Source organism: Rattus norvegicus, chromosome 4, assembly GCF_021556685.1.
Source record: "Rattus norvegicus strain SHRSP/BbbUtx chromosome 4, alternate assembly SHRSP_T2T, whole genome shotgun sequence".
Taxonomy (NCBI): Eukaryota; Metazoa; Chordata; class Mammalia; order Rodentia; family Muridae; genus Rattus; species Rattus norvegicus.
In genome coordinates this window covers 80490307-80513580 of record NC_141537.1, presented here as the reverse complement: position 1 = coordinate 80513580, position 23274 = coordinate 80490307, and the positions used below count along the sequence as shown (strand labels likewise).

General features: G+C 44.6%; 1 protein-coding gene across 13 annotated transcripts in view; it reads left to right on the top strand.

Annotated features, from left to right (window-relative positions):
- Osbpl3 (oxysterol binding protein-like 3) overlaps positions 1-23274 on the top strand; it is a 176689-nt gene that overhangs the window by 5540 nt on the left and 147875 nt on the right. For 5 of the 13 annotated variants that reach the window (XM_087658083.1, XM_087658072.1, XM_087658089.1 and 2 more), the window contains exon 2: positions 9491-9627. The exons of the other annotated variants lie outside the window; for them this stretch is intronic. The gene's annotated coding sequence lies outside the window, so the exon portion shown is untranslated. The remainder of the gene's footprint in view (positions 1-9490; positions 9628-23274) is intronic. 13 annotated transcript variants of the gene reach the window in all.

Here is a 23274-nt window from a genome sequence, read left to right as displayed (position 1 = left end):
GACCTCGCTCCTTAATTTAAAACTATTGGTTGAGTAAAGATGCTGACAGCCTATAGCTGGGCTGAAGAGAGGAAGGTAGGTTTGGTTCTCTGCCTTGGGGTCTGAAGAGGACCATGAGGAGAGTGAGAGAAGAGGGTGGAGAGAAGAGAAGACGCATGGGGTAGATGAGTCATGAGAACATGGCCAGGAGAGCTGGCCAATTGGAGTAAGAGTGGCCCAGATGGAGCATGGCTATTTACAACTGGGGCTTATAGTTAGGGAAGTGGATACTAATAGCTTAGAGGGTAGATATCTGCCCAGCTCTAATGCATTTAAGGCTTTTTATAAATATAAAAGTTTTGTCTTTTTTATCTGGGAACTGAATGATCAAAGGTGGGGTAGAAGCCCCTGACTGAGATTAAATATTTATTACAACATTTCTTATCTGTGCTAAATGCTACTCTTATTAAAGGCCCATTACAGGGAGTGTGAGATGGCTTGTTTGACAAAGTGCTTGCCTTAAAACCATGAGGACCTTAGTTTGATTCCCAGAACCCTGGTGCTGTAGCTGGTGATTGTTATCCTAGCACTAGAGAGGCAGAGGGAATTGGATCCTGGGACTTGCTGGCCAGCCTGCCTTGCTTGTCCAGCTCCAAGTGAGAAACCCTGTCTAGAAAGGAGGGGGCAGCATCTGAGGGATGACATCCAGGTTATCTTCTGACATCCATATCCATATTGTTCTCTCTCTCTCTCTCTCTCTCTCTCTCACATGACATCCATATCCATATTGTTCTCTCTCTCTCTCTCTCTCTCTCTCTCTCTCTCTCTCACACACACACACACACACACACACACACATGCACATATACACAAAATCTATGCATCGTTTTACAGCCATTTTGGAATTCATCCTGTGTGTCGATTTTTATTCATCAGTGAATATTTTGAAGTTTAATACGATTTCCGAGGTTTCTCTGGATCAGGTCCAGCCCCAGTCCGATCTTCTCGCTCAGCAGTAATCACGTGACCTACTGAGTCACAGCACCCCATCTTGAGGGCCACTCAGGAACGGAATCTTTTGTACTCTTCACAATCACTCCTCCTCATCTGTGTTCACCTGCCTCCTGCCTAGTCACGGGTACCACTTCCGTGCAGACAGTTTTCAGAAAGACTTCCTCTGCCTCCTCCAGGGTGGAGTTGGCGCGTGCATGCCTACTCTCTCATCATGCACTGTGCCTGTGCATTTTATACACAGCCATTGTACTGGTTTGACTAGGTTTGTCTCCTGTTAGATTCTTGCATTTGAATGGTTGGCCATAGGGAGTGGCACTATTAGGAGGTGTGGCCTGGTTGGAAGAAGTATATTCCTGTCTAGGTGGGCTTTGAGGTTTCCCAAAATAAAATTCTCTGCTTAAAGTCTGGATCAAGTGGCTTGGACTGAGTTGGTGACTGGAGTTCATTGTTGTTGTGTAAGCGGTTTTGTTTTACATTTGTGTTACTTTGTATTTGTCATTTTGTATTCGTCATTTTGTATTACTTTTGGATAACATAGTATATGTATGTAGCATATTTGGTCACACTTTTAAAAACAACAGTGGTGGAGCCATAATCCATTTGTGGTGGTTTGAATGAAAATGGCCCTCATAGACTCAATGGGAGTGGCACGTTTGAAGAAGTGTGTCATTGGGAGGGTGGGCTTTGAGTTTCAAAAGCTCAAGCCAGGTCCAGTGTTTCTCTTCCTGCTGTCTGCCAGTCCAGATGTAGTGCTCTCGGCTCCTTCTCCAATATCATTTGTATGCTGCCATGCTTCCTGCCATGATGATAATGGACTCCATTTAATTGTTGCCCTTTTTAAGAGTTGCTGTGGTCACAGTGTCTCTTCACAGCAGTAGAAACCCTAAGACATCCTGTGTCATACAGCCGTAATTCACGTGCCATGCAATTCATCCTTTTAAGGTACCCAATGTAATAACTCCTAGTATCATGCATATAGTTGTATGACTGTCACCATAGTTTATTGCAGGACACTTCATTATCCCATTTTGTGTCTGTGTGAACTCACTTGTTCTGTAGAGGCAGGCACTGACTCTGTGACCTTTTGCATCAGGTTCCTTTCATCTAGGGTTTTGTTTTCAAGGTTCATCCCTGGGAAGATAGGAGTCAATACTTCATTATTTTTTTACATTATTTATAAATATACCATATCGAAACTGGGTGTAATGCCTTTAATCTCAGTACTCAGGCAGCAGATGTTCCCTACCATATTGTATATACCATGTTTTATTACCCATTTGCCAGTTAGAGGAGCTGGTGGGTTTTTGTAACATTTCCCCGAGTTCTGCTCACACATACTCTTCGTTGAATGGCAACGCCTTTTGCATCTTGATGCAACACTGTGTGACAGGAGATGGATCCTTAGGAGGCGTCTGAATGATAGAGTATTTTAGTGAAACACTCATGTTGGAGTCCTCAAAGCATCTTGGTTTCCTGTGGTGTGCGGGATCTATCTCAGGACCCTTGAGATGCTAAGCCTATTAAATTCTACCACTGAGCTTACAAATCCAGCTTGACTATTTGACTATTTAGACACAAACTCAGAGAGAGAGAGAGAGAGAGAGAGAGAGAGAGAGAGAGAGAGAGAGAGAGAGAGAGAGAACCCAACAGTTAAAAAAGAGCTAGTCAAGGAGACGTGACTGTGGATGAATACTGCAGCCGTGTAGAGAAGGCAAGGCCAGCAAAAGTGTGGTGGCCACTGAAGTGGGTGCTGTGCTTCTGGGGTGTTCTTTGCAGTGTCTGCTGAGCAGCCATTGGTCACGTGTGGCTATTAGACTCTTGAATTTGACTATTCTTTACCAAGATGTAATGCTTGTGTAAAATGCATACCGGATTCTGAAGACTAACTATGAAAGGATGTAAAAATGTCTCAGAAACATTTTTATCCATTACATGTTGACATGATAATATTCCAGGCATATGAGGGTACAGATTCGACAATAATCTCATCATTTTCTTTGATCACTTTTACTTGATGACTTAAGTTAAAATTATATATAGGGATCCCACTATAGTCTGCTGGACAGTGCTGGTATTCGTTTGTTTGATTGCTTGGTTGGTTGGTTTTGGGGTTTGTTTTTTTTTTTTTTTTTTGAGACAGGATTTCTCTGTGTAGCTCTGGCTGTTCTGGAAATCATCCTACAGACAAGGCTAGCCTTGAACTCACAGAGATCCTCCTGCCTCTGCCTCCTAAGCACTGGGACTAAAGGTATGCGCCATCACTGACTGGCTGCTGCTCGTTTTTTGTGTTTGAACATTTCATATTAGTATGTTAAAAAAAGACCTAGGGACATCTGACCTTTTAAAAGGCATACAGTGGAATATTTTTGTAAAAAAAAAAAAGTCCCTCATATTCGTAAAGTGTGGGGAATATGGGTTATTTTCAAAGTGCTTTGGCCTTCAAGTGCGGCCTTCCACACCTATGCGAAAATTCGAAAATTGTTTTGCAATGCTTGGACTAGAAGCACAAAATTGCTTCTTTGGCTGTTTATTGGATTCTTTTGAAGTTGATGAAATATTTTCTTCATTGTAGAAGAATATAGGAAAGTAATTGATGATTTTATAGTTTTTGACTACGTTCTTTATACTCGAGAGTTGGTTTTCCTCTGAACCTGCTTTCTAACGGCCTCTATTGAGCATGCACAGACTAAATGACAACGTACAGATTTATTTAGATGAAAGCTCTATCACTGGCTGGATGTCTGTTTACTTAGAGAACGTTAGGGGACCTAGTACGTACGCGCACGTCTTGGAGGAGGTGTGTGCCAGATGAATTCCCCGAAAGGACTCATCCACTTCGTGGGAATGGCCCTGAGTGGGGAAATCAGCGCTTTATGTCCAGTTGCTGTAGTTCCTAATGAAGGGTCACGAGAGGATCACAGACTCAGTTTCTGTATTTTTTTTTCTCTCTTTTTGGTTAAGGTTCTGAAATTAGTTTTTCAATGTTGTGTTGACCAAAAGCTCTCCTTAACAGAACATTTCTCCACCCCTGCATTAAGATGTCCAATCCTGTGTCCTGTGTTGCTGTCAAATATTCTAGTATTCCTAAGACACTTAAAGTTTAAGACTTCTAAAACAGAATTCTCTCCCTGAGTCATCAGTATTGGGCAATGGGCTGCAATGCTTAGAGCAAAAACTAAATAATCGATGTAATTTTAATTTCACCAATGTCAATAGACTTGAAGTAAACGGCTCTCTAGAATTAAAGCGTGAGATAAGATATTATGTTCGTTCATTTCAAAAGCATTTGTGGATCCCATGCCCAGTCTCAGGCACCATGCTGGAAACAGGATGCGGTGGGGAATTACCAGTAAACTCCACCTTCAGTTCAGGACTTCATAGGCTGGAAGAGGATGCAGACATTAAACAGAGAATTCATTAGTTACCATGGTGATACATGGCTCAAAGGGAAAGAGTCTGGATTTTAATTGGGACCCTGGGGAGCAAAGTTCTATTTTCCTGTGGGTCATGATTCAGGTTGCAAAGATCTGACTGAGGAAGAGAAGAGAGACTGTCTGGGGATCTTCCCAGGAGAAGATGTGCCAAGTCCTGCCCTTTCGTAGCTTTCAGGTTGTAGGAGGCCATGTGGACCTGGGGAGAAGGCTTTGACTTCCTCTGATGCTACACACAGATTTGTTTATTTGATAATGGGGATTGAGTCCAAAGTTGAGTTTCTGTTACCTTTGTAACTGAAGCTGAGCAAGGTCTAACAACTTGTGTTGACTGCTATTGCCCTCGGAGGAACTTAAAATAAGTTGCTGTCTCTCAAGTGTAGCTCAATTGTCAAGGTCTGAGATGAGTTAGGGGCATGGATTACTTTTCTTATTGTGGTGACAAAATGACCAGAAGCAAGCTAAAGTAGGAAAGGTTTATTTGGTTGGTGATTTAAGGGATGCAGTCCATCATGGTGGGAAGGCATGGTGGGGGGGGGGGGGAATGCTGGCCATGTTGTGTCCACAGTCAGGAAGCAGAGAGAGATGGGTGATTGTGTTCAGCTCATGGTCTCCTTTTCATTTAGTCCCGTACCCCATCATAAGATGGCGTTGTCCACATTTAGGGAAGGCCTTTTCCTCCTCAGCCAAACTTCTCTGGATCCAGCCAGAGGTGTGTTTCCTAGGGGACTCCAAATCCAGTTAAGTTGACAGTGCCGATGAGCATCATGGGTGTTTGAGGGCGTCACAACCCTCATGTGGATTTTGTTCTCACAGGTTCAGAACAGTTTTCAGCTGGTTTCTTATATGGGTGGACACACCAGCTTTGCTTCCTTTGGAGCTTGGGAGTCTCTAGAAAAGGACCCATGCTGCCATTAGGGTGCTGAAGGCCACAAAGAATAGACAACGATGGCAGCTGGAGACTGTGGTAAGCTGCGTGTCTGAGAAAAGCATTTGGTAGAGGTCAAAGACTGTGACCAGGGATACATGGTGGCCACAACTGGAGAAGAGTGAAGAAATGTTTTATATATGTATACACACACATACACACACACACACACACACACACACACACACACACACACACACACACACGGGGAGGGGGGGTTTGGCTGGCTGTCCTGGAACTCACTCTGGAGACCAGGCTGGCCTCAAACTCACAGAGATCCACCTGCATTTGCCTCCCTAGTGCTGGGATTAAAAGTGTCTGCCACTGCTTCCCTACTATATAGATAATTTTTAAAGTTAGTGTGATAGTTCCTGGGAACAGGGGCTGGTACTGGCAGTTGAGATAAAGGCAAAGATGGTTCTATGAGGAGATAATGCAACTGGAATCTATGTCCTGTCTTCCACTAAAGTAAGTTCCAGATGGAGCAAAAATTTAACACTAAAACAGCTGGTAAAATGAGAATCCCACTTTAGTAGTTATTGGAGCTAGGAAATCCTTCCTAGATACGATAGAAACCCAGAAGCTGTTATGCATGTAAATTTTTGCAAGACCAAATTTTTTTAGTTATTTTAAGGGACAAAAAACCTCTAGGAAAGAGTACCATTACATACTACACAGATGCACTTTTATCAGTATGTAACGAGCTTCGACACATCCATAAGAGAAAGGCTAGTTACTCTGGAGGTAAAGAATATCAGTGTAGCTGTTGTGGTGGCACATGCCGGTAGGATTTACTGAAGGAAGCAGAGGCAGAAAAATCATGAGTTCGAGGCCAGCCTGGACTATATATTTTTGGGCTGGAGAGATGGCTTAGTGGTTAAGAGCACTGGCTGCTCTTCCAGAAGTCCTGAGTTCAAATCCCAGCAGCCACATGGTGGCTTACAACCATCTGTAATGGGGTCTGATGCCCTCTTCTGGTGTGTCTGAAGACAGCTACAGTATATTCACATAAAATAAATAAAAATCTTTTTTAAAAAGGAGTATGAGTATATAGTTCATAAAACTGTACAGCAGTGACTTTTTAAAAATATTATTTAATGTATATGAGTACACTGTTGTTCTGGAAGAGCAGTCAGTGTTCTTAACCATTGAGCCATCCCTCCAGCCCTGAGCAGTGACTCTTAAACATGCTAAAACTTTAATCACCTTCACAAAACCTTAATAAGGTGCTACTTTTCACATGCCAGATTGGCACACACCACGGCATGTTTGTACTGGCAAGGGATTGAGGAAATAGGGGCTTAAATACTGGATGGAAGTTTAAACTAATCTAACGTCTATGATTTATCAAAATCACAAATATATGCAATTGCCTGAATCAGCAGGTACAATTCTAGGAATCTTATCAGACTTATAAATGTGTAAGCCTTATCATTTAAGTTAAAATACATATAACATGTAGAATACATAGATGTGTGGTATATATAGATTTTCAACAAAGGGATTGTATACCATCTATTGTGTAAAAATACACCCCTATATAGTACATTACATATGTATCTATGGATATATATGTGTACCTACATTTAAACATGTGCACATCCACAAGACTGGCGGTCTGCAGGCAGCCTCAGGGCACGTGTGTCTTTCCCCAGGTCCTTGCTGATGACCTGTGGTGCTGAATGAATCATTCATGGTGGGAGAAGGTACATCGTGGATATCAGCAAGCATTGGCAAGTCAGGGTGCTTTCCCAGGGAGCTGGTTGGTAAACATTTACTTTTACTCTGTCTATCTCCAGATATGAAATATCTTGAAGGATACACAAGAGGTTGCTAATACTAAATTCCCCCAGGAAGGGGTAGCAAGAAGCAGGAAGATTAATGGTGAGGTTGGAGTTGTGTGTGTGTGTGTGTGTGTGTGTGTGTGTGTGTTTTGTTGTTGCAAGTAAATGTGTTACTTATTTTTAAGTAAGTACCTAAAGTAGCCAGAGAGTAACTGTAGACTTTCAGTTCCATGAGTATGGTATTTATGATGTGGTGTTCCTGTCTGGGAGACCAGAGACAGAAAGCTCTTAGGGGAAAGGGTTCTTCTGGTTGTGACGTGCCTGGCTGTTTTGTTATCAGCATGGGAATGTTCAGTAGCAACTTGAGAAAGAGGAAAAGCCTGTGATCCTATCTGGGTCAGCAGTTCATTGGGAATATGATGGCTGAGGAGGCTCCTAAAGGCAGGTCCCACCCTCCAGCCAGTCTCACCCTTTAGCAGGTCCCAGGAGGGAAAGCAGGATGCATGATGGTCCCTTGGGGACAGTAAGCCAAAAGGCAAGTAGGAGGAGAACCAACCACACAGGTAGGATCACAAGAGCATAATGATAGTCATGTCTTTTATGGAGTAGCTACTAAAAAGGAATCGCTGTCCTCTATATTTACTGAAAGAACATCACCACATTTAGTTCTGACAACCACCTTTTAGATGGAATTATGCTCACAGTATACTCCTTGAGTTGAGGGTAATTCGAAACTGGACCCATCTGCTGGACTGCATGCCGATAGAACAGGGCCTCAGAGTAGGATGCGGTTTCAGAAAATGGGGAAGTAAAAAGAGGGAAAGACATTTCAGGTGAAGACAGCGATGGGCCACAGTGGAATGAATGCAAGTTATCTCTCGTAGCTGGAAGGTGGGATTGGATAGTGTACTGGTTGGTTTTGCGTGTCAACTTGACACAAGCTGGAGTTATCCCAGAGAAAGGAGCCTCAGTTGAGGAAATGCCTCCACAAGACCCAGCGGTAAGGGATTTATTTTCTCAGCTAGTGATCAAGCCCATTGAGGGTGGTGCTGTCCCTGGGCTGGTACTCTTGGGTTCTATAAGAAAGCAAGCTGAGCAAGTCAGTAAGTAACATCCCTCCATAGCCTCTGCATCAGCTCCTGCTTCCTGACCTGCTTGAGTTCCAGTCCTGACTTCCTTTGGTGATGACCAGCGACGTGGAAGTGTAAGCTGAATAAACCCTTTCCTCCCCAACTTGCTTCTTGGTCATGATGTTTGTGCAGGAATAGAAACCCTGACTAAGACAGATAGGAGTCCCAGGGTGTGCATGCCTGTTCAATTCTCAGCCCGCTGGAGCTCCAGCAGATGGTTTGAACAGGGGATTATGTGTTCACCAATAAGACCAGCAGTCATATGCAAAGGGTAAACAGTACATTCCTGGAGGACTTCTATGTACCCATTGTGGGAAAGAGAGACTAAGAGGCAGAAAAGTCACAATAAAAGAGAACTAGACAGTGCAGCAGCTCATCAAAGATAGGGTGCTGAGATGGCCTTTACACATCTGGTCTCTTGGTGTTACCTTGTTTTGTTTGAGACTATGTAGCCTGAGCTGTCCTGGAATTTATTATGTAGATCAGGTTGGCCCAGAAATCACTGGGATTCACCTGCCCTTGCTTCCTGAGTGCTGGGGATTAAAAGTGTGGGCTACCACACTCAGGCCAGTCTCTTGGTGTTTGGTGGAAGCTTTATTTGCCTGTGTGGCAGTATATTTGTGTATTTTTCTGAGAGTAGTTTGTGGAAGGAAGACCCTATCTCTAGACCATTCTCACGGGAATAAGCAAAGTTTGGCGAATGGTAATTTGTTGACAAATCTATGTGTATTGTTTATACATTGTATCTAGTGAATGTTCACGGAGACTCGCTGCCTCTGTCCTTAGTAGAAGGGGATTGGTATGAGTGATTCTCTCATCTTACAAGTATGCATATGCACGTAGCACAAACTGTGGACCCCTCAGACTCCATGATCCAGAGTTATCTTAAGCTTGTACATGTATTACTAAGGGATCATACAATAATAAAGTGTCAGGGAAGGAAACATTGTAGCCTAAACAAGATTCAGAAAAAGGACTGCATGTATGGACTTCTTGAAGGTAGTCTGCTCCTGACTGGAAATTCCTGTTTTTCTAGTCTTTGGTCCCAGGGCTGGAAGAGCATTAGGACTGGTTTGTTCCTCTCAGTTCTGCATGCCTTGGTCCTTGGTTAGGACTCAGAAGCCTCTTTGTGTCTCTGGCATCTGCCCAACTCCTTTTCACAATGCAGATCAGATGTAGGTAGACACTTGTGTAAGAGAGCCACCTGCTTTTTCTAATCCACAGGTGACACCTCTGCTTTACTGTGCTGCACTCACGGGACAGAGTTTGGATTTCTTCTGTGAGATGTGTTGTGGGGTGGCAACAGATGCTGAGACTCTCCTTCACTGCCAGAGTGTCCCAGACTGTCCAGGCTCTAGGAGGTGAGGTTCTGGAACTTGCTGTGGCCTGCACTGAAGTTTACAAGTCTTAGCCCTGCCTATGTCCTCAAGGGTATTGAGCACTGCTCCTCCTTGGCCAACTGTTGATAGATAGGAAAGAGCCATAGGATACAGCCTACTGGCTGCCAGCTGGGCAAAAGACTCAGCTTGAGGAGAGGATCATGTGACTAGGAAACAGCGATTAAGTTTCTCAGGTATAAAGCTTCTATGCCCCAGCAACACTGTAACGCCCAGGTTCAAATATTGTTTGTGGGGCCCCGTTGTGTAACAGTTTCCTTGAGATTGAGACATTTCATCCTGTTGAGAAGCTCCTTAAGCAGAAACAACTCAAACTAGTTTCAGGAAGTCCCTGAAACTGACCAGATCCACCTTGCTCCTCTCTGCCAGAGTAAGCAATTAAAGTTGAGAGTACCGCCCAGAGGAAGTGAAACTAGCTCTGAAGAAGATTTTCGGAGGAGAAGAGCTATAAAGACTTTGAGACGGGACCAGGTGCCTGGAACAAGTAGAAACCAGCCAGGCTGCCTGGAAGAGGCTTAGACCAGAGTCACTTAGAAAGGACACTTTGCAATCTGTTGAGCTGCCTGTAGACTGTGCAATAGCATAGGTCCCCAGCTATGTGAGCTGTCACCCATGCTGGGCTGGGCCTTGGTGATGCAGATGTCTTTGAGTCATTTCTGCTCCTGTAAGTAACCTCTCACCCATATTCCTATAAGCAACCCCAATAAAATTCATTGATTCACCAAGTTGGACTTTGGTCGAATCCATACATTGGTCTTGTATGGGATCCCTGTCAGGGGTGAGTAAATGTGTGTGTTTCTAACAACAGTCCTCAAACTGACTTTCAAATTTAGTGGGGCAGGAACCATAATTGGTGTCCGAACAGGGACTTGATAGAACCAAAGACAAGTTAGGGAAGAGCGAGTGCATGGTCCAGGATAAGGAGAGCAAGGCCTGCTACCGAGGTTGAGAAACCTGAGGTGGGAGCTTCTCTGGAGGGATACAGTTGTCATTTCCTGTATGATGCGTGTTCTTGTGCCTTTGTGCTATAAGAGTGGTTGTATGGTTCTTGCTGTAGGTAGTGAGACATACAACGAGGGCTGAGCCATCAGGATTAGGAGTATCTGTGGGAGGCAGTCCCAGAATAGCAGCCTTCGTCTGTGTGGCATGGGGTGGCCTGCCAGTCAGATGAATGGAGATCACTGTGTGAATATGGAGATGCCCTGAAAACTGTTAAAAAGATAAAGGAAACGTTATAATCTTGGGGTTTATTGCAGCAGAGGAGGCTGCCTGGCCAGTGTTGTGCCCAGTTAGAAATGCACATGAGGCCAAGATGGCGGCCAGGCAGGAGCTTGTTTGTGTAAAGAAGCAGTTAGCAACAAGAAAGAGACATGTAGCCAGCTGTGTCAGCTCCTGATTTGGCAACCAAATTAGATAAACAAGAGGTGGGAGAGGTGATAAAAGCAGTAAGAGATAAGTCCAACCTTTAGTAGAAAAAGTGAGGAAAAAAATCTGTAATCTGGTATGGAGGTGGGGCATTAACTGGTGTTTCAGTAAATTGTTAGCACTTGAATTGCTAGAATTAGGGAAGACTTTTCTTTTCACCAAGCAGCTTTTGAGGCTGAGGAACACAGGGGCAGGTGGGATCAGTCTAACTGCTGTGGAGGCAGCAAAACTGAGTAATGTAACTTCCCATCCCCCCTTTAAGGCAAAGGCTATATAACCCCAGATAGTATGAAAAAGAAATTCCCCGATGGACGGGCTTATCAAGGCCATTAGGAACATTTGGTTACCTCCTCTCTGAAGTCCCCGTAAATATCAGGAACTGGAGGGCCATAGAGGAGGGGCAGGTGGTGTTGAGGGAACTAGGGATAAGGTTGTTTGTGTTTGAACCCTAGCTCACTGGGCTAGACACAACTCTTGTTTACAGAGAAGTTAAACAAAGGTTAATCCAGCAGGTTAATCCATAAAGTATGGAGCTTTAGTGGCTGCTGGCTGCGTCCTTTGGTGGTTTTTATAGGTTTTTATAAAGCAGAAAAGGGGGTTGGGGATTTAGCTCGGTGGTAGAATGCTTGCCTAGCAAGCACAAGGCCCTGGGTTCGGTCCCCAGCTCCAAAAAAAAAAAAAAAAAAAAAAAAAAAAGGCTTCGGCAGATCTCAGTGACTTAGGCCAGCATGTGATAAACGTCCTCAAAGTAAAAGAACCACCCAGAGGAGATCATTAAAAGATAAAGTGTGTGACAGGATTTGTGTCTAGCTGGAGTTCCTAAGAAAAACTAATAGAAAGGCAAATTGTGTGCTAAGGAGCTTCTGCCTAAGGAGAAGAGGTCTGTGACAGAAGACAGATGAAGAACATCAAGCCTGTCCCAGGAGTGGGTGATTCCCCCCAGAATAAAGAGGGTACATTTCCCTCCAGCAAAAGATCATGCTAGGGGTGTAGACTGTTAGCCCAGCTAGAACTCCTCCACAGCCAGGTATGGTGAATGGGAGGCTAGAGGCATGTGCCACCCAGGGCCACTCTGACCTCCAGAGCCAGAGGTGCAGCGGGAAAGCAGGACCACATTGGGAAAGCAGGGCCACATTTACCTTTGGCCCTGAGTAGGTCTGAGCAGACTAAGTCAGGCCCATTGAGTTGATCAGGTGTGGAGAAATGTAGGGAGGCTCCCAGAACAAGCTCCAGGTCATGGAAACAAAATAGTTCAGAGAGAATCGCCTCGGACTACAGGGGAAAAATTAAGTTAACTCCTCCTATCTATGTGTATTAGTCAGGGTTCTCTAGAGTCACAGAACTTACAGAATGTCTCTCTATATTGAGGGAATTTATTGTGATGACTTACAGTCTGTAGTCTAACTAACTCAACAATGGTCAGCTGTGAATGGGAAGTCCAAGAATCTAGTAGTTGCTCAGTCCCATGAGGCTGGCTGTTTCAGCTGGGCTTCTGTAGAAGAAGGTTCCAACAGATGTGCTGGCAAGTAAGTACAAGCAGTCAGAGAGTGAATCTTCCTTCTTTCCATGTCCTTATGTAGGCCTCTAGCAGACAGTGTGGCCCAAATTAAAGGTGTGTACCACCATGCCTAGATCTGAGACTTGCTTTGTCCCAGGGTGACTTGAACTCAGAGGTCTCCTTGCCTCAGTCTCCTGGGATTAAAGGCTTGTACTAACTTTCCTGGACCTAAGCTTTTCATGGCCACTATGCCTCAAGATCTCCATGCCAAGATCCAGGTTAGAAACTTGTGTCTTCCAGACTCAAGATCAGAATCACAGATGAGCCCTCCAATTCTGGATTGTAGTTCATTCCAGATACAGTCAAGTTGACAACCAGGAATAGCCAACATTTGCACATGACCTTGATCTTTGGAGGAAAACATGATACAAATGGATGGAATCTGTCCATGCTCATTACAACTTTAGTTATCTTCCTGGTTGGGAACTTCTGGGCTCACCCGACACTTGCTGAGGACAGATGACAACTGACTTTCAATGTTTCACCAAGGCTATCTCTGGAACCCCACTGACCTGTTATGAGACAGTAGTTCAGGATGTTGCCTTGTCCTGCCCATCTTCTGGAAAAGGTTCTGTTACGTAGACATAGTTTTAACCTTAGACAATTTTGCAGATCTGGAAACCCATTGGTGAGACAACCACGTACAGTGGTACTCCCATCTCCCTTATAGTCAGTTCTACTTTGGCTGGGTTAATTAAGAGGAAAAATGGGTTAAAATAGCTACTGCTTCAGGTTTGGGAACACCAAATGTCCACCTGCTCAATTCCGCATTGGTGGCTCTCTGAGGTTCACTGGATAAAGTCAGAAGGGTTTTCTGCCTGCATTTACTTCTCTCCTCAATTCACCATCTTTTGTGGAAAGGAGATGAGTTCAAAAGAGTACACTGGAATCTAAAGCATTTTTTGGCACGGGTCAGTCATGTGGGCGAGCCTGCTACAAGTGCTTCTGTGTCAGTAGTCAGAGTCTGTGTGTCTGCAATGTGTTCACATTACAAAATCCTCTTCAGGCCAGATAGCACACATCTGCCCCAGCCGCCTCCACAGAGAACACACCAGCAGCTCTCTCTTTGCTGACCCTGCCCTGGGCACATGCAGGGGAGTTCACATCTGAACGGCTCACACAAGAACCTGGAGGCAGGGGAGATTGTCCTATGCAGAACCTGGTCCTCAGTGGGAACATCAGTGGAAACACAGTTGCAGGTCAAGGATGAAGTCCTAGCTACCTGAGAGTAGTCTTAGTTAAGCCGTCTCTTCTTTCAGACGTCTAGTTCTTCTCTTTAACATGGGATGGGGACAGACTGATCAGTGATTGTCACTGTGGGTCATAACCCAGGTGGTGGGTGATAAAGTTAACTTGATGAACCAGGACCAATTTTACAGCTAGATGATTCTAGGGCAGAGACACAAAGTGCACAAGGTGAACCTGGATCACCTTATAGTACCAGAAAATACACCAGTAAGGAACATTGCATGATGGACTTATGTCAAAGGCAGCTGATGAAGTTCCTCATGGCTGAAACTGGGACAACTGAGAAACAGTACGCCCTGTACTCCCAGATTAGAACCTTAAGTAGAAAATAAACACCTGTGTGTTTATAGTGATGTTTAACAGTGAGATTAACAGTGATGTTTGATGTATTAAGTGGTGGAATGAATGATGGATGGATAGATAGATAGATAGATAGATAGATAGATGAAAAAGGGAGAGAGAAATCTCCCACACAGACAGAAGACATGACTCTTAGCTAGATCCTCCACCTTTTTAGGAGTTTTTGTTTTTTGTTTTTTTTGTTTTTTTGTTTTTTTTTCGGAGCTGGGGACCGAACAAAGGGCCTTCCGCTTGCTAGACAAGCGCTCTCCCGCTGAGCTAAATCCCCAACCCCTGGAGGTTTTTACTCCTTCAGGATGCAACAGGAACAGAAATGCAGATCATGGTAACACATGCCTTCCACAGGGCATCATGGAAAATGTAGATCATGGTAACACATACCTTCCACAGGGCATTATGGAAAATGTAGATCATGGTAACAGATACCCTCCACAGGCCATCATGGGAAATGCAGATCATGGTAACACATGTCCTCCACAGGGCATCATGGGAAATGCAGATCATGGTAACACATGTCCTCCACAGGGCATCATGGGAGAGCCACTTGGCTCAGTAGCCCTTCCTCTTCAGGAAGTGTCACCAAATCCCAGTGGCAGCCATTCTATAAAACACATCCCTATGCCCCTCTCAAAGTTTGGAAGGTGGGCTTTGGGAGTGGTTCTACCATAAAACCAGCCCTTTCCAAATGGATCTTTAAAGGATTTGCAAGAGTAGACTGTCTGGCTTGCCCTTCCACTGTGTGAAGGTGCGGTAGGAAGTCACAGCAGATGTCGGTACCCAGATCCTCGGAATCCCATCCTCCCAACTTGTACAAGGATAAATTTCTCCTCTTTAAAAATTCTCTGTGTGCTCCACATACACATTTGCCTGCTTGTGTGTAGAGGTCAGGGGTCAATAGCAGATGTCTTCTTCGCCTGCTCTGCCTGTAATTTTTGAGATAGCACATCTCACTGAACATGGAGCTCGTGGATTCAGTCAGGCTGGGTAGCCAGTGAAACCCAGGATCTGCGAAGCTCCAGGAATACAGGCATGTATCACTGCATACAGTTTTTACATGAGTATCTGGGATCCAAATACAGGTCCTCACATTTGAACAGTAAGCACTTTTGTAACTGAGCCATCCCTGGTCTAGAACCACATCTAACCACTGACTGATCTTCCACAGGATCCAGGTTCAATTCCCGGTACCCACATGGAAACTTAAAACCCTCCATGGGATTCAATGCCCACTTTCTGCCCTTTGAAGGCACCCATCATCCACACCATGCAAAGACATGTGAGCAAACACCCATGCAGATAAAATAAAATTAATTAACTTAAGGTTTTCAGTTATAGAACCACAGAACACACAAAGACATCTGAGAAACTGTCTTAGCCAAGAGGAGCCTGGGAGATGCACAATTTAGCATACTATGAAAAGCTGGTTGGGACCCTAGAACAGCAAACAGATATTCAGAATTTCTATGCCAGCACCATGGTTTGATAAATGGAACACATTAACTCTAAGCTGTTATTACTAAGGAAAACTTGGTCAGGTTAGATAAGGGCTTTCTGCACTATCTCCACAACTTCTATTGTTCCTAACCCTTCTAAAGTTAGAAGCATTTGTGTGTGTGTGCGTGTGTGTGTGTGTGTGTGTGAAGAGTGTGATTAAGGCACACAAATCTGTATATGGTCTGCATGTTGATTGAGGAAGTTTGAGTTCTACATCTCATGAGGCTGAAGGGCTATATGGCCCCACAGCTCAGCTCAGCACAGCCATTTACCCCCTGGGGGAGTCATTCATCTATTCTCAAGCCAATTTTCCCCACTCATTCAACAAAGTTAATACCCGACTTTCTCAGAGTTATCTTCTCGTTCTGAGTAGCCGTGTGTCTTACTGACATGATAGAACACTATCACCAAAAACAATTCAGGGAGACAGGGGTTAACTGGGCTAACAGTTCAGCATCACAGTCTATTATCCAAGGAAGTCAGCAGGAACCTGGATGGAGGCAGGAGCTGATGCAGAGGGGTGCTGCTTACTGGCTTGCTCCTATGGCTTGCTCAGCCTGCTTTCTTATAGAACCAGGACCATTAGTCCACAGGTGGCCGTCCGCTCAGTGGGCTGGGCCCACCCAAATCAATCATTAATCAGGAAAATGGCCCCACAGGGGCATTTCCTCTTCAATTGAAGTTATCTGTTCCTGAATGTGGCTAGCCTGTGTCAGGCTGACATAGAACTGGCCAGCACACTGCTGTTTGTCAGTTTTTCATTAACATGAAGGGGAAGAAATAAGAGAAGCAACTGAAAAGGCAGAAAAGTTTCCAGCATCTTGGCACATGTGCCTTCAAGCCAGTGGCAGCACAATATATCAGGAGAGTGGATCTGTGGGGCACAGGAAGCCTGTTCACCTTGTGGTAGCCAGAAAGCCAAGAGACAAGCAGACACAGTGCAGGATGAAATGTTTCGATCTGGGAGGAAACTGTTACACCACACCCCACCCCTTCCTCCAGCTCTTAACATTCTTTCTATCCCATCTTCTCAATGATCCCTGAGCCTTGGAGGGGGTGACTATCGATGTCCACCTATGACTAAGAAACAGGCTACCATGCCACAGTAATAGTCATTTGATCTCAGGAGCTTCTCAGGGGTTATAAGGGACTGGGAACACCTATGGGCGTAAACACAAGTTTAGCAGGCAATTTGACAGGCATATCACATCCATCTAGAAAAAGCACAGAAGTCGCTCCCCCGGTGCAACCCATGACCTTCTGAGTCACAGGTTTTGTTCTGGTTCACAGTACCAGGCTTCACCCCTGTTTTGTGGAACCGGCCTTAGATCCAATCAGAAGAATGTCCGTCTTACCCACAACAGCCAAGCCACTACTGCACGAGCAGGCACACGCCATCTTGTGGGTCAGTATTTTAAGACACAGTTCGTAGCCAAGCAGGAATGTTGGTGACTGTTCACCTACAGCCTGCATGGCCCCCTCTGGCACTATAAAAGCCAGTCGGCAGGATACGACTTTCCAGTTCAGACGCAGCTTAACTTCTCAATGTCCGAAGCATGGAGTGTCTTAAGCGATGGGGTCTGTCATACAACCGACAGCAGTAGCAACAGCCTTTATGATCTGTGGGACGTCAGGGGCTTCCCTGTCCAACAGTTCAGGAGGAGATGGCCCCACCCAGGCATTGGGGATTTTATCCAATGACATTACAGAAGTGCCCATTCCCACCCACGTAGGGTACACCTTTTGGATATAAACTCTGTAGCTACTTTAACCCATTTTTCCTCTTAATTAACCCAGCCAAAGTAGAACTGACTATAAGGGAGATGGACGTACCACTGTACGTGGTTGTCTCACCAATGGCTTTCCAAATCTGCAAAATTGTCTAAGGTTAAAACTATGTCTACGTAACAGAACCTTATCCAGAAGATGGGCAGGACAAGGCAACATCCTGAACTACTGTCTCATAACAGGTCAGTGGGGTTCCAGAGATAGCCTTGGTGAAACATTGAAAGTCAGTTGTCATCTGTCCTCAGCAAGTGTCGGGTGAGCCCAGAAGTTCCCAACCAGGAAGATAACTAAAGTTGTAATGAGCATGGACAGATTCCATCCATTTGTATCATTTACTACCTGCAAAGATCAAGGTCAGGTGCAAAGCATAGTGCATAAATAACCATTTATACCAAGGACCCCCCCTTTTTTTTAAAATTTATTTAATACTTAATAATAATTCTTTGGTTTCCGGGCAAACATCCCCCTCCCCCCTCCCCTTCCTTATGGGTGTTCCCCTCCCAACCCTCCCCCCCATTGCCGCCCTCCCCCCAACAGTCTAGTTCACTGGGGTTCAGTCTGAGCCTTCCTGCATAGAGTTTATAGAAACTTGAGCATAATTCCTGGCTTTGTTTTTATTATCTGAAAGGGAAGAATCAGGCCCAAAGATAGATTTCTGCAAGGGGGCTTTTGTATTAATGAAACAGCTCATAAAATGGCTGTCATTACATGCCTCCCAACAAGGGAGAAATTTGGTAGCAATTCTTTCCAAGTAATTTATTTATTTTTACTTATTTTTAAAGATTTATTTATTTATTTATTACGAGTACACTGTAGCTGTCTTCAGACACACCAGAAGAGGGCATCAGTTCTCATTACAGATGGTTGTGAGCCACCATGTGGTTGCTGGGATTTGAACTCAAGACCTCTGGAAGAGCAGTCAGTGCTCTTAACCACTGAGCTATTTCTCCAGCCCTATTTTTTTTTTTTATTAACTTGAGTATTTCTTATATACATTTCGAGTTATTCCCTTTCCCGGTTTCTGGGCAAACATCCCCCTAATCCCTCCCCCTCCCCTTCTTTATGGGTGTTCCCCTCTCCATCCTCCCCCCATTGCCACCCTCCCCCCAACAATCTAGTTCACTGGGGGTTCAGTCTTAGCAGGACCCAGGGCTTCCCCTTCCACTGGTGCTCTTACTAGGATATGCATTGCTACCTATGAGGTCAGAGTCCAGGGTCAGTCCATGTATAGTCTTTAGGTAGTGGCTTAGTCCCTGGAATCTCTGGTTGCTTGGCATTGTTGTACATATGGGGTCTCGAGCCCCTTCAAGCTCTTCCAGTTCTTTCTCTGATTCCTTCAACAGGGGTCCTATTCTCAGTTCAGTGGTTTGCTGCTGGCATTCGCCTCTGTATTTGCTGTATTCTGGCTGTGTCTCTCAGGAGCGATCTACATCCGGCTCCTGTCGGTCTGCACTTCTTTGCTTCATCCATCTTGTCTAATTGGGTGGCTGTATATGTATGGGCCACATGTGGGGCAGGCTCTGAATGGGTGTTCCTTCAGTCTCTGTTTTAATCTTTGCCTCTCTCTTCCCTGCCAAGGGTATTCTTGTTCCCCTTTTAGAGAAGGAGTGAAGCATTCACGTTTTGATCATCCGCAAGGACCCCTTTTTTAAAATTTAAATTTTATGTGTATGTGTGTTTTGCCTTTAAGTGTCTGGCAGAGGCCAGGAGAAGGTGACGGATTCCTTGGAACTGGAATTACAGATGGTTGTGAACTGCCATGTGGGTGCTGGGAATTGAACCCTGAGCTTCCAGGAGAGCAGCCACTGTTCTTAACCTCTGAACTGTCTCTCCAGCCCCCGACATTTTTCTTTTTGAATGAGGAAATAATATAGCAGTCCAGAAGCTCCTCATGTTCGGAGGCTGACACAAGGCAGGCCTATTTGATGTTGACTTTTCACCGTGTTCCATTTCACAGGACTTCTGCTTATTTTATTTACATTTTCATTATTATTTATAGTCAGAGGTAGACTATCTGGCTGAAGAACTAGTCCTTTAAAAGTTTTCAAAGGAATGAAGAAGCAGTAGCATCTGAGCCATTTGTTTGCAAATGGCAGACATTTGTTTAGTATCAAAACAATAGAAGAAGGTCTTGGTTTATGTTGCTAAAAAATTCTCAGTTGCAGGTAGATCTGAGTCTATAGAGTGAGTGCCAGCAAGACCAGGGCTATACAGAGAAAGCATGCCTGGAAAAAGAAGGAAGGAAGGAAGGAAGGAAGGAAGGAAGGAAGGAAGGAAGGAAGGAAGGAAGGAAGTTAATTAGTTCACAGTGAGATTAGCTTCAGAGCCTGACCTTTGTTGCCACAGACTGAGTTTTCATCTGGGTTTGTCTCAGGCAGGCTTTCCCCTCTCTGTAGTCTACACAGGAGCAATGGTTGCCTCCATCGACATCTGTGGGCTGTTGATTTGTGGCCTGGGGCATGGATCTAATCCAAATCACTGGTTGGGACCAGGATTATCAGGGAAGTTACTTGCCAACCCAGGGTCATGTGTGCCCCATAGAATTAAGGAAAGACTGGGGCAGTAGTATCGGGACAAGTGTTGGCAGGTCATTTGTGGTTGCGGTTGTGACAGATACTTGCTATCGATGGAAGGAATGTAACTTTTGACTCTCACCTTTTCCTTCCATAACATGCTTAGTATAGATCTCTGGGTTAGAAACTTAGAGGAACCAAGAGTTCTTAGTTCAGGATTTTAAGAGACTGGAAAGCTTGACTGTTTGAATATTTTGATCTTCTTTGTTGTCACTCATCTTCTGCAAATGTTGCTGCCTCTTAGTGACAGTGCCGCCTGGGTCTATGTTGAGCTGACTCGGGTGTCTTGAAAGCTTGTTCTTTAAGTGGAGGTGAGCGAGCTGGGTAGTCATGTAAAACTTCAGTGCTTTGTGCCTCTCCAGATGTGGTTACTCTAATAAACGGAGTGATGAACCAGAAAAAAAAACAAAAAAACAAAAAAGGGATGTGACTAAAGCAGTAGCTGCCTCTTCTTTCTAGAGTATCACCCACTTGGCGACACATCCATGCATAGCCAGTTTGGTCCGCTGTTCAGTGGGAGTTGGAAGGAGTCCTGTGAGATCCCAGCTAGTCCTAGGCTTGCCATCTCCTAGTACAGCAGGAGATACAGGGTCACCTCCTCCTGGTGATTGCTGGATGCTCGAACTTTGTTCATTTCCCCCCTCCTGGGTCCTGTGGGAATCAAATTCAAAATGAATTAACACCTAGTTAGAAGAGATAAGCCTTCAGATCTGTTCATGGCCTCAGAGAGCCCGTTATTTCTACATTTCCTACCTTAGTATGAACAATATTCAAAAAAAAAAAATCTGTCCTCACTCTCATTGTATTGATTTTGTGTTGTTCAATTTCTCTCCCTTTTAAGTCCTGCTGGCCTGGTTCATAGCATCATGTCTTCTTGTTTTGTTTTGTTTTGTTTTGTTTTGTTTTTCTTTTTTAATCTTCAAAATAATTGTGTCGGGGCTGTGGTCAAGACTCACAAAAACCCCTTTGGTTACATTTCTCATTCATTTATGCAGCACCCATGCCTTGTATTTTGAGACTATTTTTAGAACCCTAATGAGGCGGAAGGATTTGTGTTTCATTTCCCTTAGCTTCCCTCTGTTCAGACACCTGCGCTTGCCAATAATTATCACTGCCGTGGGCACATTCTTGCTTTCTCTGTTGCACAGCGCTTTAAAACAATATTGGGGGAAAGCTAGATGAGGAGGCATACATCTGAGCTGGAAAATAGAGTGTTTTACCATTGTTACTTTGTAGCCCACCTTCTTTGGTCATCTTGTTTCCTTTATTTTCTTCCTCCTCCTCCCCTCCCCCTCCCCTCCTCTCCCCCTCCCCTCTCCCCCCCCCCTCCTTTTCTCCTCCCCCTCCTCCTCCTCCTCCTCTTCCTCCTCCTCCTCCTCCTCCTTCTTCTATTTTCATGACACGGTTTCCTGTGTTACTTTGGCTGTCCCAGAACTTGTGTTATAGACCAGGCTGGCCTTAAACTCACAGAGATCCGACTGCTTGCCTCTCAAGTGCTAGAATTAAAGGTGTGTCACCACTGCCTGGCTGGTCATCTTGTTTCTATAAAAAAATTTGAATGCTATTTGTGACTCCTGCTGTTTTTCAAAAGTAAAAAAAAAAATAATAATCACTGTGTGTGTGACATCTCTTGACAGTAGTAGTTTCTTGGTCAAACCAGTGTATGTCAATTCAGTTTTGCAGGTGGGCGACAGTCACCGCAGCATTTTAAAAACATCTATTTATGAAAGGCATGTCAAAGAGAACACATTCTTGTTTCTAGATGGTTAACCTATTTCCCTTTAGGTAAAATTTTCACTGACCTGGAACCTCCGTGGAGAGAAGTCTGAAAACCTTGATATCAGGTTTATTGAACTTTCACACGCCAGCTGCATCTCTGTGACCAGCTTCTAGACTGAGAAGCAGAATGTCACCAACAGTTCAGAAGCTCCACTTCCTGTCCTGCAGAGCTGTAAGGCTGTCTCATCAGCCTTGCTTGGGCTTGCTACAGGGGTGCAGATTGATGTGCTGTAGACTCACTCTGAGTCTCAGTGTGTCTCGGTTTGTGTTTGTGTGTCTCTGTGTGTGCCTCGGTGTATCTCCGTGTGCCTTTGTCATTTGCTGTCTGGATGCTGTTAGGATTCTATTGTCTGTGATTATGTGACAGTGTACCCCTTCTATGACTGATAACCCCCTACGGTAGCGTTTCTGATTCATGTTGCTGAGTGTTCCTGGACCTTGCTTTGGTGACTATACAAATATATACCTAGTCATAGAGTTGTTAGTCCCAGGTTCGGGTACGTTCCACTAAGCAGGATAGATGCCATGGCTGGGCTGGTGTATATCGTCTCCCTAAGCACCTGTTTCTGCAGCTCGGTATGGGTGAGTGCTTTTGCCTGTCTGGCTTCCTTTCAGCCAGTCTAGTCACTGTTTAACCGTATCTTGTTATTAAGTTGCATGACCTTGCTTTAGTAAAGAAATTGGTGATCTTTTTGTAGAATTACTGGCCCTTAGGACAGTAGTTTGTGTCTTAGTACAGTGGTTTAAGAGACATTTTTATCTCAGTTGCACCTTTTAGTCATTTAAGTCCCAGCCAATGTGAGGACAATGGACTCAGAGATAAGTTTTTTCAGGATTTATGAAGCTGTGGCATGCACTTCTAGGCCAATGGGTCCCTAGAGCCCTATCTGACTTTTCACATCACTAGATTTGTAGTGTTGTTTGGGATACTTAAGAACATGTATTCCTGAGGGCAGGAGAGATGGCTCAGTGGTCCAGGGCATTTTTTGCTCTTCCAGAGGATCTGAGATCAGTTCTTAGCACCCATGTCACGTGCTAAGATCACAAATGCCTATTAACTCCAGCTCTAGGGATCTGACACCCTCTTGGCTTTCTCATCTATCCACACATGTACACATGTGTCATGTATACGCACACACATGTTGCATGTATACACAAGTGCATGCACACAAAAAATAAAACATTTTAAAAAGAGCATGTATACGATTATGAATCCATTCTTTCTACCAAAGGGATGCAAAAGGTTAGGAAGCAGACATGGGCTCCAGGGAGCTTAGACGGAAATCCTGATGATGCAGTCATCAAGCTCTGGAGACTCGCCCTGGGCACCCAAGGAAGGGGAGGAGACAACAGCATAGCTGATGTCCCTTCGCACCTGACTGTCAA